Source organism: Papio anubis, chromosome 11, assembly GCF_008728515.1.
Source record: "Papio anubis isolate 15944 chromosome 11, Panubis1.0, whole genome shotgun sequence".
Classification (NCBI taxonomy): Eukaryota; Metazoa; Chordata; class Mammalia; order Primates; family Cercopithecidae; genus Papio; species Papio anubis.
The window spans coordinates 15754268-15768308 of record NC_044986.1 but is presented as its reverse complement, the minus strand read 5'-3'; the positions used below and the strand labels follow the sequence as shown (position 1 = coordinate 15768308).

General features: G+C 50.2%; 1 long non-coding RNA gene across 2 annotated transcripts in view; it reads right to left on the bottom strand.

Annotated features, from left to right (window-relative positions):
* Window positions 1-9134: 9134 nt before the first annotated feature.
* The window catches only part of LOC103887761, a 54577-nt gene continuing 49670 nt past the window's right edge, over window positions 9135-14041 (bottom strand). Inside the window, exons 3-5 of one of the 2 annotated variants that reach the window (XR_001891571.3) lie at window positions 13701-13789; window positions 11198-12566; window positions 9135-9341 (exon numbers count right to left, since the gene is read on the bottom strand). This is a non-coding gene — a long non-coding RNA (uncharacterized LOC103887761). The remainder of the gene's footprint in view (window positions 9342-11197; window positions 12567-13700; window positions 13790-14041) is intronic. The other variant, XR_001891572.3, reaches the window with a different exon arrangement.

Genomic DNA, 14041 nt, shown 5'->3' with positions numbered 1-14041 from the left:
TCTGAGGGGGTGTGGGACAGCCTGAGCAGAGAATTCTGGAACATCTAAATATAGCATGAAAGGGAGAGCCCAAGAGCCCGAGACAGGAACTCCGTGGATTTAATACATCTGATACTTTCTCAGCTGTTTCTTTTTCAGTTTGCCCATGCTGAGGTGGAGGCAGGGAAATCCAGGACTTGAGTCTAAAATGTTCCAGGTTTCATGTGCCATGTTCATGGCTTAATTTGACCATTGCCTTTTCCTATCAACATGCTGCCTTCATCTGAGCATTGGGCCTAAGTGGAGTGCCCTGCCTCTAGGAACCTTGTTGGCTCACTCTACCCGTGTTCTTCTCTCCCATCACTCAGAGCCCTGACAATATGGTTTACTTCTACTGACCTGTGATCTTTGAGATGCTCTCTCCCCCTGCTTAACAACCTTCAATGGCTCCCTATTGCCTCCAGAAGTTCTACTTTTTAGGTTTCTGTTCAAAGCTCTTGCTTCTGCCTCCCTTCACAGCTATGTCTCCCACCATTACCGTGAAAACCTCTTAGATTTTAGAATTGAGCAAATAGCTCATGCCCCCTAACTGTGTTCTTTTACACCCAGGTGTTTTGCGTATACTATCCTGTTCCAGAAATTCCTTGCCTTGCCTGGCCTGCTGGAGACTGAGTCATTTAAGAAGCGCCTCAGACACTGTTCTTCCCTGACCACAATCTGCGCTGCTCTGAAGTCAGTCTGAAGCTCCCAAGGCGATGTGTGCAGGCTCTAGTTAGAGCACTTTGGACACCGAGTGGTGATTATTCAGACCTTGGACACATTCCAGAGTCTTAGGTTCCTTGTCTGCAAAATGGGGATACTAGGATCTCCTGCATGAGAGTAAGTGAGGATTACAAATGAAACAAAGCATGCAAAGCCCCTGGAAGCCCTCAGTTGCTGAGTGGAATTATATTATTAGATGGTGAACATTTTGAGGACAGGGACAGTGTCTCATTCATTTTTGTATCCTTGACTCCTAAGGCAGAAGCTGGTTGGAGAGTTTTGCTGTGCTTGTTTGTTGAAGAGAGGGATGGCTGTCTTGTGGTGTGTTATTTGTCTCTCTCTCTCTGGGTGCATGTCTCCAACTAGGTCTGAATCCTTCCTGACGATTCTTGTCCTCTTTCCCCCACAAAGTATGACTTACTGCAGGGGCTCAGTGAACGTTAGGCCAGCAAAGAGAGGCAGGGAAGGGGAAAGAGACAAATATCCTAGTGCTCCCTTGGAAGGCTCCTCTTCCCCTCCTCAGACACCTGGGGAGGCACTGTTTCTTCTCTCCAGGGAGCCAAGACTGGGGACAGTGACCAGCCCTCCTAACCAGGGCTTTGCTTGATTCTGCAGGGGAATGAGAGGGCCCCTCAGACTTTTTTTTTTTTTTTTTTTTTTTTTTCCTGAGATGGAGTCTCACTCTGTCGCCCAGGCTGGAGTGCAGTGGTGCGATCTCAGCTCACTGCAACCTCTGCCTCGTGGGTTCAAGCGATCCTCCTGCCTCAGCCTGCCGAGTAGCTGGGATGACAAGCATGCGCCACCATGCCCAGCTAATCTTTGTATTTTTAGCAGAGATGGGGTTTTGCCATGTTGGCCAGGCTGGTCTTGAACTCCTGACCTCAAGTGATCTGCCTGCCTCGGCCTCCCAAAGACTCATGCTGGGATTACAAGCATGAACCACCGCAGCCAGCCTCCCTTAGATATTTTGAGTCTCCAGCAGGATGAGACAGGGGCAGAAATGGCAGTGGCAAGGAGGCACTTCCTCAAAAGGCAACAGTGCATTTAATCTTTAGTAAGAGAGTAGCCTCTGTGCCCACAGGCCACCAAGCATTGTGTGTACATTCTCTTGTTGACTCTCACAAGTCTTATGGGGCAGGCACTGTTATCCTGCCCATTTTACAGATGGGAAAACAGGCTCAAAGAGTTCAAGAGGCTTCCTGAGGCCAGCTTGTTTATAGAGGGGCTGGGAGTTGAGCACAGGCCAGCCTGAATCTATAAATTGGGCACATACATGCCAGGTATAGAGCAAAAGGAAGGCATTGTTATGCCACGTGTGAATGTACCATGCGGATGGCAAGGGCTTTAACCTGAGCTAGCCCGTTTGCCCGTCTGGTGGTGAGGGCTTTAACCTGAGCTGGTCCGTTCGCCAGTCTGGTGGTGAGGGCTTTAACCTGAGCTAGCCTGTTTGCCCGTCTGGTGGTGAGGGCTTTAACCTGAGCTAGCCTGTTTGACATCTGGTGGTGAGGGTTTTAACCTGAGCTAGCCCATTTGCCCAGCTGGTGGTGAGGGTTTTAACCTGAGCTAGCCCATTTGCCCAGCTGGTGGTAAAGTTGCTTTTTAACTCGAGCTGGGCCCGCTTTGCCCAGTTTTCGGGTGGTGGCTTTGAACCTGAGCTTAGCCCCATTTGCCCATCTGGTGGTGAAGGCTTTAACCTGAGCTAGCCCGTTTGCCCATCTGGTGGTGAAGGCTTTGACCTGAGCTAGCCCGTTTGCCCATCTGGTGGTGAAGGTTTTAACCTGAGCTAGCCCGTTTGCCCATCTGGTGGGGAGGGCTTTAACCTGAGCTAGTCCGTTTGCCCATCTGGTGGTGAAGGCTTTAACCTGAGCTAGTCCGATTGCCCATCTGGTGGTGAAGGCTTTAACCTGAGCTAGTCCGATTGCCCATCTGGTGGTGAAGGCTTTAACCTGAGCTAGTCCGATTGCCCATCTGGTGGTGAGGGCTTTAACCTGAGCTAGTCCGATTGCCCATCTGGTAGTGAGGGCTTTAACCTGAGCTAGCCTGTTTGCCATCTAGTGGCTCCAGGGAGGTTCTTTCCAGCTCACAGATGAAGCAAAGGGGATTTGTACCAGGTGGACCTGTTGCAGTCCAGCTGCCTCCAACCACAGTGTCTTCCTTGCAGACCAGGCATGACCTCCCAGGTCCTGGTAAGCTTGTCTTTAGGAATCTGACTCCCACCACCATCCCAGTCACCTCTGAGAGTGCTCGCCTGCTTCCACCTCTCCAGGCTGAACCCAAGGATACAAGCCTCACCTGCAGCCAGAAGGCACTTAGGAACCCTGAGGCTCTCCGGCTGAGCTGCAGGCCAGCAGCCTTCTGGGCTGTGGCCCCTCCTTGAGGTGGGTCTCAGTCACCTGACTCCAGGCATCTCCATCTTCCTTCCTAGGCACAACAACTTAGTTCCATCATGGGGCTTTGATCTCGGGCTGATTCTTTCTCAAGGGTCACAGTGCCTGGGCTCCTGCGTCTGTGTGGGGGTGTCCTGCCCAGTGCTGGGGACCAAACTGAGCCCTGGATGAGCAGGTGCTTCCACTGGACCCCCAGGCCCTGTTTTCAGATTGGCTGCCCTAAGATGTGTCCTTAACAAGAGGTGAAACTCTCCCTGGGGTGCTGGTGGCTGGGAGGGAGTTTCACCTGTGGCCTCTGTTTAGAGGTTTGAGAATGGGCCATGTTTATAATTTTAAAAAAGTATAATCTGGGTGTTTGAGACTAGGGGCAGGGGATATTGGGGCAAAAGGAGAAGGACAGATTGTCATAGAATGGCAAGGGAAGCCCTTGAATACTTTTGCAAAGTTTAAAGTGTACAGGAAGAAGCTGGGGGTGGTGGCTCATGCCTGTAATCCTAGCACTTTGGGAGGCCGAGGTGGGTGGATCGCTTGAGGTCAGGAGTTTAAGACCAGCCCCGCCAACATGATGAAACCCCATCTCTGCTAAAAATACAAAAATTAGTCAGGCGTGGTGATGCATGCCTGGAATCCCAGCTACTTGGGAGGCTGAAACACCAGAATCACTTGAACCTGGAAGGCGGAGGCTGTACCCCAGCTTGGGCGACAGAATGAAACTCTGTCTCAAACAAAACAAACCAAACAAAAAACAAAGTGTGCTAGAGGAACACAGAGCCAGTTAGCCACTCTGAGCCGGCTGCTCTGAGCCCCACCTGGGACTCAGTGATAGAGGGCTGACCTGAGGACTGACCAGGCAGGAGTCCGGCTTCTACAGCCCCGCTTTGTGTGATAGCCTGGGGTTAGCTGGGAAGGCCCCTGTTAGGGCTGGGACCCCAGGGCCCATCCCAAGGCCAACCTCTCCCATTCTAGAGGAGGAATCTGAGGCCCAGAGAAGGGAGAGACATTCTGAGGTCACTCAGGCAGGTGAAGCCAAGGCTGGCTCAGACCTGGGAGTCCTGCCTGTCGTCATGATACTCTCTCTAATGCCTTGAACCATGCCTGAAGGTGGTGAGTGAAGATGATGAATGATGAAGATGATTAGTAAAGAAGACTCTTGGCCAGGCACAGTGGCTCGCACCTGTAATCCCAGCACTTTGGGAGGCTGAGACGGGCGTATCACCTGAGGTCAGGAGTTTGAGACCAGCCTGGCCAACATGGTGAAACCTCGTCTCTACTAAAAATACAACAATTAGCCAGGAGTGGTGGTGGGCACTTGTAATCCCAGCTACGGGGGACCCTGAGATAGGAGAATCTCTTGAACCCAGGGGGCAGAGGTTGCGGTGAGCCGAGATCGTGCCATTGCACTCCAGCAGCCTGGGTAACAAGAGCGAAACTCCATCTCAAAAAAAAAAAAAAAAAAAGACTCTTCACTAACAGGTTGGGAGTTAAAGGTCAAAGGTCAAATTATCATCAGGATGCCACCCCCATTCCAAGTCCAGTGACTCAGGTCAGGGGATGACAGATCCACACTGTAGACAGCCATGGAACATGCCTTCTGCTGGCTTCAACTGCTTGTTGTGAAACACGTTCACAAGGGCATATTTCCCTCGGCATGGGACTGCTTTCCAGAACTTCATAGACACTTACATCTTCTGGACAAGTGCATTTCACAGAGAATTCTGGGAGTTTGCCTACTCTCCCAGGCAACAGGATCATGGTCACTTTTGGGCCTCCGTGTGGGTCAGTGTTGAAGAGAGATGCTAGACAAAGCATGCAGGCCTAAAGACAAGGATTTCTAGAATTTCAAGAGCAGAGGGCAGGTAGGAGCCTGGGTTCCACGGACGGAGGGAGAGTAGGTAGGCAGTGGTGGCTAGGGAGCAGAGACCAGCCCAAACAGGATTGAAGTGGGGTCAGAAGATTCCATGTGCTGGAGATGGGGACACACGTTCCCCATCACATACATTCCGGATGAGAGGGCCCGCTGGCAGAACGTCTTAGGAGGGCACTGTGGCACTATCTAACAGAAGCTAAAGGGCACATACCTGTTGGCCCAACAACTCCACTTATGGGTATTCATCTGACACACTCCCACATGTGTGCAAAGAGGTATTCACAAGGCATTCTTTATTTAGGTGAGAAATGAGATATCTCATTAGCCCACCTCACTAGGGGGCTGAGGCATCAGTCATACAATAAAATGCCAACATGTGATCCGGTCGAAAGAATGAGGCAGCCTCATGTAGGTGGATCTCTAACATATATTAGGTTGAAAAGCAGAGCAAGTGAATGACAAGGTGCAGGATAATGTGCATAACATGCTCACATTTTAATAAGAAAATCCTATTGATGTGTGTGCTCGTGTATACATGGAAACACCTCTGGAAGGACAGCGAAGATGCTGGGGACAGTGATTGCCTCTGAGAAGGTAACTGGGAGGCTGGGGTGCCAGGAGGGAGGAAGATGGGCTTCTCACAGTATGTCCTTGGATTGCTTATGTTACTTTTACCATGTTCAGTCCACAACATATCAGATCCTTCTTTCATGCCCCCTTCCCTGTCCCCCGACAGCTGCAAGACAGGGAGGGAGTGATGGCCTGAGCTAGTGAGACGTGGTACACAGGGCCTGACTGATGGCCCCTAGGTGAGGGTGTGGGTGAGGACACACCCAGCGCAGCAGTGTCTGTTTTGTGCTGATGAACAGATTTGTCACTGGCACTTTTGCAAGACTGCAATGAAATTCTGGCTCAGGACACAGTCACCCAGCTGGGGCCCCAAGGCTTTTGGAATTCACCCATGGACAGCTTGTCAGCAAATCTTTATGGGGCAACAACTCTGTGCTAGGTGCTGAGTACACAGTGATGAGCAGAACATGCAAAGACTGTGTCCTCTTCAACTTGGATGGCCAGGGGGGATTAGGAAAACAAATCGGTCAACAGACCCACAATACAGTTAGTGTTGTGTTCAAGTAGGCTATGCAGAGGGACAGGAGGGCTGGAGGACTGCTTCATACAGGGTGAGGATGGAGGGGTTCTGAGGAAGGACGTCGAGGCTGAGACCCAACCGGCGAAAAGGAGCTGATAGGGAGAGATGGGTGGCAGCCAGGAGTGAGCAGAATTACAGGTGGAGGGACCGTGTTGGGAGGCCCCACGGAGGACAGTCTGGAAGGACTGAAGGGCAGCCAATGTGGCCAAAGAATAGTGAGTGTGAGAGAGGAGGAGCCACGTGAGGTTGGTGGGGAGGCCATAGGAACGCCATGCTCCTGCTGCCCTGACTGTGGGGTACGGGGTGGCAGTCAGGCCCGTAGGTCACCCACTTTCTCAGGGCCTGACATTTGCCTTTTCTTGCCCTGCCCTTCCAGCTGGATGCAACCACTCCATGACTCCAGTGGAGGATGAGACCCTGGGATCAGTTCCTGCCCTGGCCACAGGCTTTGCTCACCATATGTTCTAGATGATCAGTATTTCTGCAACAACATCTTGCAGAAACAGTTTTAGTTCACCCACGCTGAGGTGGAGGCAGGGAAAATCAGGACTGAGTTGAAAATGCTCCAGGTTTCCTGTGCCTTTTCCATATTCTAAATGGTCAAGATTTCTGCAATAATATCCTGCAGAATTAGGTGATGTGGACAAGAGGGTTTCAGGGTGCATCAGGCAACATTATGTTTGGCTGTATGGGACAGAAAATGCCCGATCATGTAGCTTAAAGAAGATAGAGTTTTATTTTTGTAGATAAACAAAGTTTGGAGGTAAATCTAGACCCCTGAATTAGTCCTACATCATCCATAAGAAGCTACCGCATGGCCCAAGATGGCTGCTCAAATGCCAGCAATTGCATCTGCATTTCAGACAGGAGGAGGAATGTGTGGGGAAAAGAAGGGTACACTTCCCTTTAAGGTCCCTTCATGAAAATCATATATGATTTACTTTTGCCTGTATTTCATCGTCCAGAATTTATCCCAGGGCTGCCTCTAGCTGCAGGAAATCTGGGAAAGGTAGTTTTTATTCTGGGTGGTGATGTGCCAAGCTAAAAACATCAGGGGTTCCATGTTAAAGGAAGAAGAGGGAAATGAAGAATGCTAGACACTTAGCATTTTCTGCCACATATGATCAAACAAATTTGAGAAATACTTGGTTAAACAAAGTGAAATAGGCTTCTTTACTGCAGAATCTCTCAGGCTTTAGTGCGCTCACGGGCATTGCTAATCGGTAAAAGGGGCTGTAGTAGTATGTAGCCTTTCCAAAACATACTACGTTATAGAATTGGTGTGTGTGTGAAGCACTTTATGGAACTGGTGTTTGCAGAGGATATTCGGGTAACACAGTCCTTGATGAACTACAGAGTTCAAAACTAACCAAGCCAGGCAACACGCTTTCATTTTAAAGACTAAATGCCATTCCTTCAATCAACCTAGACCACCTACCCTTGATCTGCCAGGCCCTGGCTAAGTGCTGAGAGAAGTTCCTCTGAGGTGGGTCTGAGCTCCATGTGGGGCCTCTTCCTGCTGGCAAAGGCTCCCCATGGAGGCTGCTCCACCAGGCAGGCAGAGAAGGGCCTGTATCCATTCCTGAGGGCTGCCATGATGAAGGACCACAAACTGGGTGCCTTCAAACAAGGGAAATCTGTTCTCCCATGCTTCCGGAGGTCAGAAGTCTGGAATCAAGGCGTCAGCAGTGCATGTCCCCTCCGAAGGCTCTAGGGGAGGCTCCTTCTTGCCTCTTCCAGCCCTGGGGGGTTGCTGCCAATCTTGGCGCTCCTTGGTTTGCAGCTGTGTCACTCCGATCTGTGTCTGCGTTGTCTCATGGCGTTCTCCCTGTGTACGTGTGTCTCTGTGTCTTTGAATGGCTTTCTCCTCTTTGTGTGTCTGTGTCCAGATTTCTCTTGTCTTATGAGGACACCAGTTCCTGGATTAGGGCCTGACTAAGTCCAGTGTTGCCTCATCTTTCCTTGATTACATCTGCAAAGAGCCTGTTTCCAAATAGCACAGAGGTACCCGAGGTTAGGACTTCAACAGATCTTTTAGGGGAACCCAATGCAACCTAAACAGACAGTTTTCCCTCTTCAGCTCACACCTGAGCCAGCCTGGGGCCATGGAAAAGACCCAGCGCTGACGCTGATCCTGCAGCTCTAACCTCCAGCAAATCGACAAATCCCGCTTATCTCTAATTTATTAGCCTTTGCATGAATCTAATGCCCTTCAGTGCAGAGCCCTACAAACACACACTGTTTTCCTACTGACTCCCAGCCAGATATGTGGTGGGGGAGCTGGGCCAGCTGGCAGAGAGCATCACCCACGGCCAGGGAGGCAGGCAGGGATGTGGCCAAATTTTCTTCCTGGGTGCCTCCTCCTAGCCACAGGTGCTCCTTGGCAACTAGGCAGCAGGGCAAGCTGGCTCTGCAGGCAACCCAGGCCCACCTGGAGCCCATCTCCTGCCCTGGCCCTCCGACCTTCTCATGCGGCTGCATCACGTTGAACAGCTTTGTAAGTGATGGCCTGGGTTGGTAGTGATAGGGGCACTTCGATTCTATTAATTTCAACAACCGTGGCCAGTTTGCTTTCTCTGTGCATCACAAATTCCTACCTGTCCTTCAAGGCTGTATTAGCTCACTAGGGCTATTGTAACAAAGTACTACAAACTGGGTGTTTAAATGACAGAAATGTAATATCTCACAGTTCTGGAGGCTGGAAGTCTGAAATCCAGGTGTCAGCAGGGTTCTTTTTTGTTTTGTGGGATGAAGTCTCGCTCTGTCGCCCAGGCTGGCGTGCAACGGCGCGATCTTAGCTCACTGCAACCTCCGCCTCCTGGATTCAAGCGATTCTCTTGCCTCAGCCTCCTGAGTAGCTGGGACTACAGGTGCACGCCACTACACCTGGCTACTTTTTGTATTTTTCTGTAGAGATGAGGTTTCACCATGTTGGCCAGGCTGGTCTCGAACTCCGGACCTCAGGTGATTCGCCTGCATTAACCTCCCAAAGTGCTGGGATTACAGGTGTGAGTCACCGTGCCTGGCCTGCTTCTTTTGGAGGTTCCTTCCTTCCTCCTTTTTGCTGGGAGGGAGAATTTGTTTGAGGTCTCTCCCTGGCTCTGGTGCTTTGCTGGCAATCTTTGGCGTTCCTTGGCTTGTAGCTGCATCAGCCCGGTCTCTGTCTTCATCTTCTTGTGTGTCTGTCTTCAAATTTCTGCTTTTTATAAGGACACAAGTTATATCGGATTGGGGTCCACCCTCTTCCACTATGACCTAATCTGAACGAATTACCTCTGCTATGCATCTACTTCCAAATAAGGTCACATTCTTAGGTACTACAGGTTAGGATTTGAACATCTGAATTTTGGGATGGACTCAATTTAGCTCATAACAGAGGCCCATCAGAAATCTCGCCTCCTCCAGGAAGCCTTCTGCACTCAAAATCATGCAATCCCCCTTTCTGGAACTCCCATAGCACATAATGTCTGGGGAACTCAGTGGCCCAGGGCCACTTGGGTATTTATATTCTGTCTCTCTGAGACTGGACTCAACTCTGGGTCGATGGCATTCCTAGTTTTTGAACACAAGCGCAGCACAGCAGAAGCCTTTTTATCTGATGTTATTAGGACTGGTAGTTGGGTAGTAAATTGAAAATCCAAAAGGAATGCCAGCAAGCAGCGTGGCTCAGCATGAGGTAGGCGGCAGATTGATGCAAGAGTAGACAGCAAAGGTTAACCACTGTGTTAGTGAAATCGACGTTGGCTAGGAGAGATTCTCCTGCACAAAAAAACAAACAGCAGCCACCAAAGCCCAAGAAGGATGAAATCCGGATGCGAAGTTATCCAACTTCCCACTGAGAGTGGATTTCCTTTTAAAGGAACCATCAAGACTCTGTGCCATTTAAGACTCCTGTCTGGTTTGGGTGTCAAGGGAAGTGGCCATACAAGCTGTTTGGGACTCTAAAAGTGGAATGGAGTCCAGGACACAGTGAGGGGCCCCTAGGGAACCTGAATGATTTTGTTTTTGTTTTTTGAGATGGAGTCTTCCTCTGTTGCCCAGGCTGGAGTGCAGTGGCACGATCTTGGCTCACTGCAAACTCCGCCTCCCAGGTTCAAGCGATTCTCCTGCCTCAGCCTCCTGAGTAGCTGGGATTACATGTGTGTGCCACCACGCCTGGCTAATTTTTGTATTTTTAGTAGAGACTGGGTTTCGCCATGTTAGCCAGGCTGGTCTCAAACTTCTGACCTCAGGTGATCTGCCCACCTTGGCCTCCCAAAGTACTGGGATTACAGGTGTGAGCCACTGCACCTGGCTGGGAACCTGAAAGATTCTGGAAAATAAAGTTGTCTTTTGAGAGTTAAACTATAAAACAAGCATAATAGGCCCAAAGCAGGGATTGGCAAAGACTTTGTTTCACCTGTTTCGCAGTGTCAACATACCCCCAAAAGACTGGCCATCAGAAGAGTGTGTGTGTGTGTGTGTGTGTGTGCGCGCGCGCGCGCGCGTGGGCGAGTGTGTGTGAATGTATGTATGTGTGTTGTGCATGGCAGTGTATGCATGTGAATGTGAGTGTGAGCATGTCTGTGGGCATGTGGGCTTGGGTAATGTGTATGATCATGTGCATGTGTGTGTGAGTGGGTGTGGATGTGCGGACAGCCAGGGAGGCCAAGGAGAGGGAGAACATACTGCCTTTGCCTAGCAAGGTGTAGCAAAGCCAAGCAGTGTGTCCCTGGCTTTCTGCAGGGGAAAGAGGGGGACACTGGGCCAGAAACTCATGCTCCTGGCCTCTGCTGAATCTCTGTCCATTCAGGGGAGATATATGCATGAAGTCATTGCAATGTGACACCTCTGTACTCACCAGATCACCCACGTCATCTAATGCACTCCCATCACATTCCAGACTCACTCAGTGCTGCCATCAGCTCCCAGGAGCTCTCCCTCCAGGGAGGGAATGTGCCCACCAGCAGACACTCAGTCGGAGCACGTGGGGACAGAGGCTAACAGCCTGCCTGGCCATTCCTCCTAGTTCCTCTCCTCGGACTAGCTGGTGTCCTTGTGCAAGTTACTTACCCTCTCTGAGGTTCAGTTCCCTCCTCTTTGAAGTGGGTTTAATAATAGTAGCTGCCACATAGGTTGTTGTGAGGATTGATGAGATTACCCGTATCATGTGCTTAGCACAATGGCTAATGGACGGCAGGCTTTCCGAAAGTATAAGCTACCATTATAATGATCAATATGATAATAAATCAAAACATCCATATTGCTTTTCATATGTGCTCCAGCAGGCTGACTGGGAGCACAATCTGCCGTCCATCCTGTATCCCCAGAGATGAGCTCAGGGCCTGGTGGACAGCATGTGCTCAGGAAGTGTTTGTTGCAGAAATGAATGAATGATAGTGAGTGGCAAGTCATGTTTCTAGGCCCATAGGTCCAGGGCTGATAGCTTTGCACAGGTGAGCCATTCTATACACTTGCACTTGGTGACTGGGCCACCTTTCCCTGGGAACAGCAGACCTCAGTGAACTCTGGCACATTACTCACTCTTGGAGGGGAGGCAGGAAGGGAAGGAATTTGGAGATGGAGCTCCCTGAGCAGCCACCTGGTCACCAGGCCAGGGCTTGGGTCATTATCACCAAAATTCTCAGGCTGTTGAATTGGGCCATTGATATCTGCTTTTGTTTTATTTTAGTTTGGAGGGAAGCACAAGCATCACTGAGGAAAGTCAGTATCCTCCTATGCCTTGCTACTTATCCTAAGTGTGATTCATGGACCAGCAAAATGGACCTCATCTTGGAGCTTGTTGGAAATGCAGAATTTCAGCCCGACCTACGGAATCAGAATCTACATGTTAACGAGATCCCCAGGGGCTGTGTGTGCATGTCAAAGTGTGAGAGTTTTCTGTCCTAGTGCCACTGCTTTGAGAACTACAGCTTGGTCATCTCTAGAAGAAAATCTAGCATTTGTGAGTTGCCACTTCTCCTGCACTCCAAAATGCACGTCCCAGTTCCTGACCCATTAGAATGAGGTTGTCCAGGGATGTATGGTGCTCTTGCTCCTTCTGGCCATCTCATCTCCCCTCTCCTCTTCTGAAGCTCTTACACTGGTCAGCAACTGGGCCCTTATTTGCCTTTATGATGAGAAACTTCTCTGCTATTTGCTGATTGAACTGATATTTGTTTTCTTGAAAAGCGTGTTTTAATTCAAGACAGTTGTTGTTAAGGCAAATCTGTCTGCTGTGAGTTTTATCTCCTCTCTGTTGCTTCCTGGTGGTGCCACCCCAGGTCCTGGCATGCATCTTCTGGAGCCCAAGGGGCAAACAACACCCTTAGACTTCCAGACAATCCCCGGCTTCTCCTCCACGTCTTGCCTCATCTCTCCAGCTGTGCAGGGCTGGCACACGGGCATGCCCTGCCTGCATTCTTCCCAGCTCATACCTGCTCTGGAGAGAAGACAAACATATGTCAATGACAACACATAAAACCCGATGACAGCCCAAGAACTCCTAAATCTTCCAAATTGCCGTCTGCACTTCCTCTCTCTTTATATCCTGGCATGCCGGAGCTGACCCGCCCCCCGGATCCAGTCCCAGCAGCTGTAATCATGTGTTCGTGTCTTCCAGCTGCTTTGGGAAACGCTGGGGCTCCAGGTACCAGCCTCTTCCCGGCTGCACCTCTCCAGAGTTGGAGACAGCTAAGGCGTGAGGGTCGCTGGGAATTGGGAACAGAGGACAGGGCCTAGAGCACCTCCAGACCCAAGTGTCCTTTGACTTTGCACGTGGAAAACCAAGAAATGACTAAATCCAGTGAATTAGCCACAGGAATCCCACTGCAGGAAAAAAGAGAACCCCTAGTTGGAAGAGTTATGGCAAAGAGACAGCGCCTCCTTCTCCAGCAGCTCTGTGCTAAATACGGAAACGCCAAAGAAGGGTTACAATTTTCCTTGAGCATCTGGAAATTAGGTTCTGCTCTCGGGCTCAAGTTAAAAACAGTGGTTGGAATTCTGGTGTCAACTTTGCCAGATAAGGGGGGATTGGGGGAGCTCCTTGGTGGTGAAGTGACATCCTGGCTGGCCTCTGTGCCTCAGTATTGGTGAAGGACTTTGGGAAACAAAGGCTCCAGGACAGCCCATTTGCTCATCACAGGTGCAAAGAGGCCAATACTAGGCCTCCAACGTTTTTTAAAACTCTAGAGAAGAATCTTTCCCTTTGGCTGGGGAGAAGCAAAGGCATTTAATAACTCATTTCTTAATGAAGAATGAATCATTTTTAAAAGCTTTCCGCCTCTTTTACCAACTGACCCTATAATTAGAAAAAGCATTCATTTCCTTTTTACTGCTGGCTCCCTAAAGCGAGATCTAGTGGTCAGGGACTATCAGGAAACAGAAGCACACTCAAATTAGGATGCTTTAAGGAGTCCCTTAAAAAAAAAATGTGTATCCTGCCCACACCTGCCTTGACTAAGGTGTGGGCAGGGTATAGGGAAACTGAAAGGGCTGGTGCGATATCCTGGAGCTGGGATCTCAGTGCAGGGCTCTTACCACCCCTGGGCCTAAAGTGCCGACAGGAGAGAGTTACCGAGTCTGGAAGGAGACAGTCAAGCGGAGAGGTGGCATTGACAGGAGCTGGGATCTTCAGCTAAGGCATGCAGCCAGCCTGAGATGACCCTGTGAGAACAGAGACACAGGAATAAATATGCCAACTTCACTGACCGACTTCCTTCTAGTCTATCAGAGACCCCATTGACCAGACCCAGCCCAGAGCCAGAGCGGGAGCAGTCTATTACTATAGGACAGACAGGTCAGTCTCGTGGGGTAGAGAGCAGCGTGGAGAGGGGCAAAGGGTGGATCTGGAGAGGCTGAGAGGAGTCACCTGGGACCAGAGCTGCTCTTACATTCCCTCTGCACCCCGCCTGATGC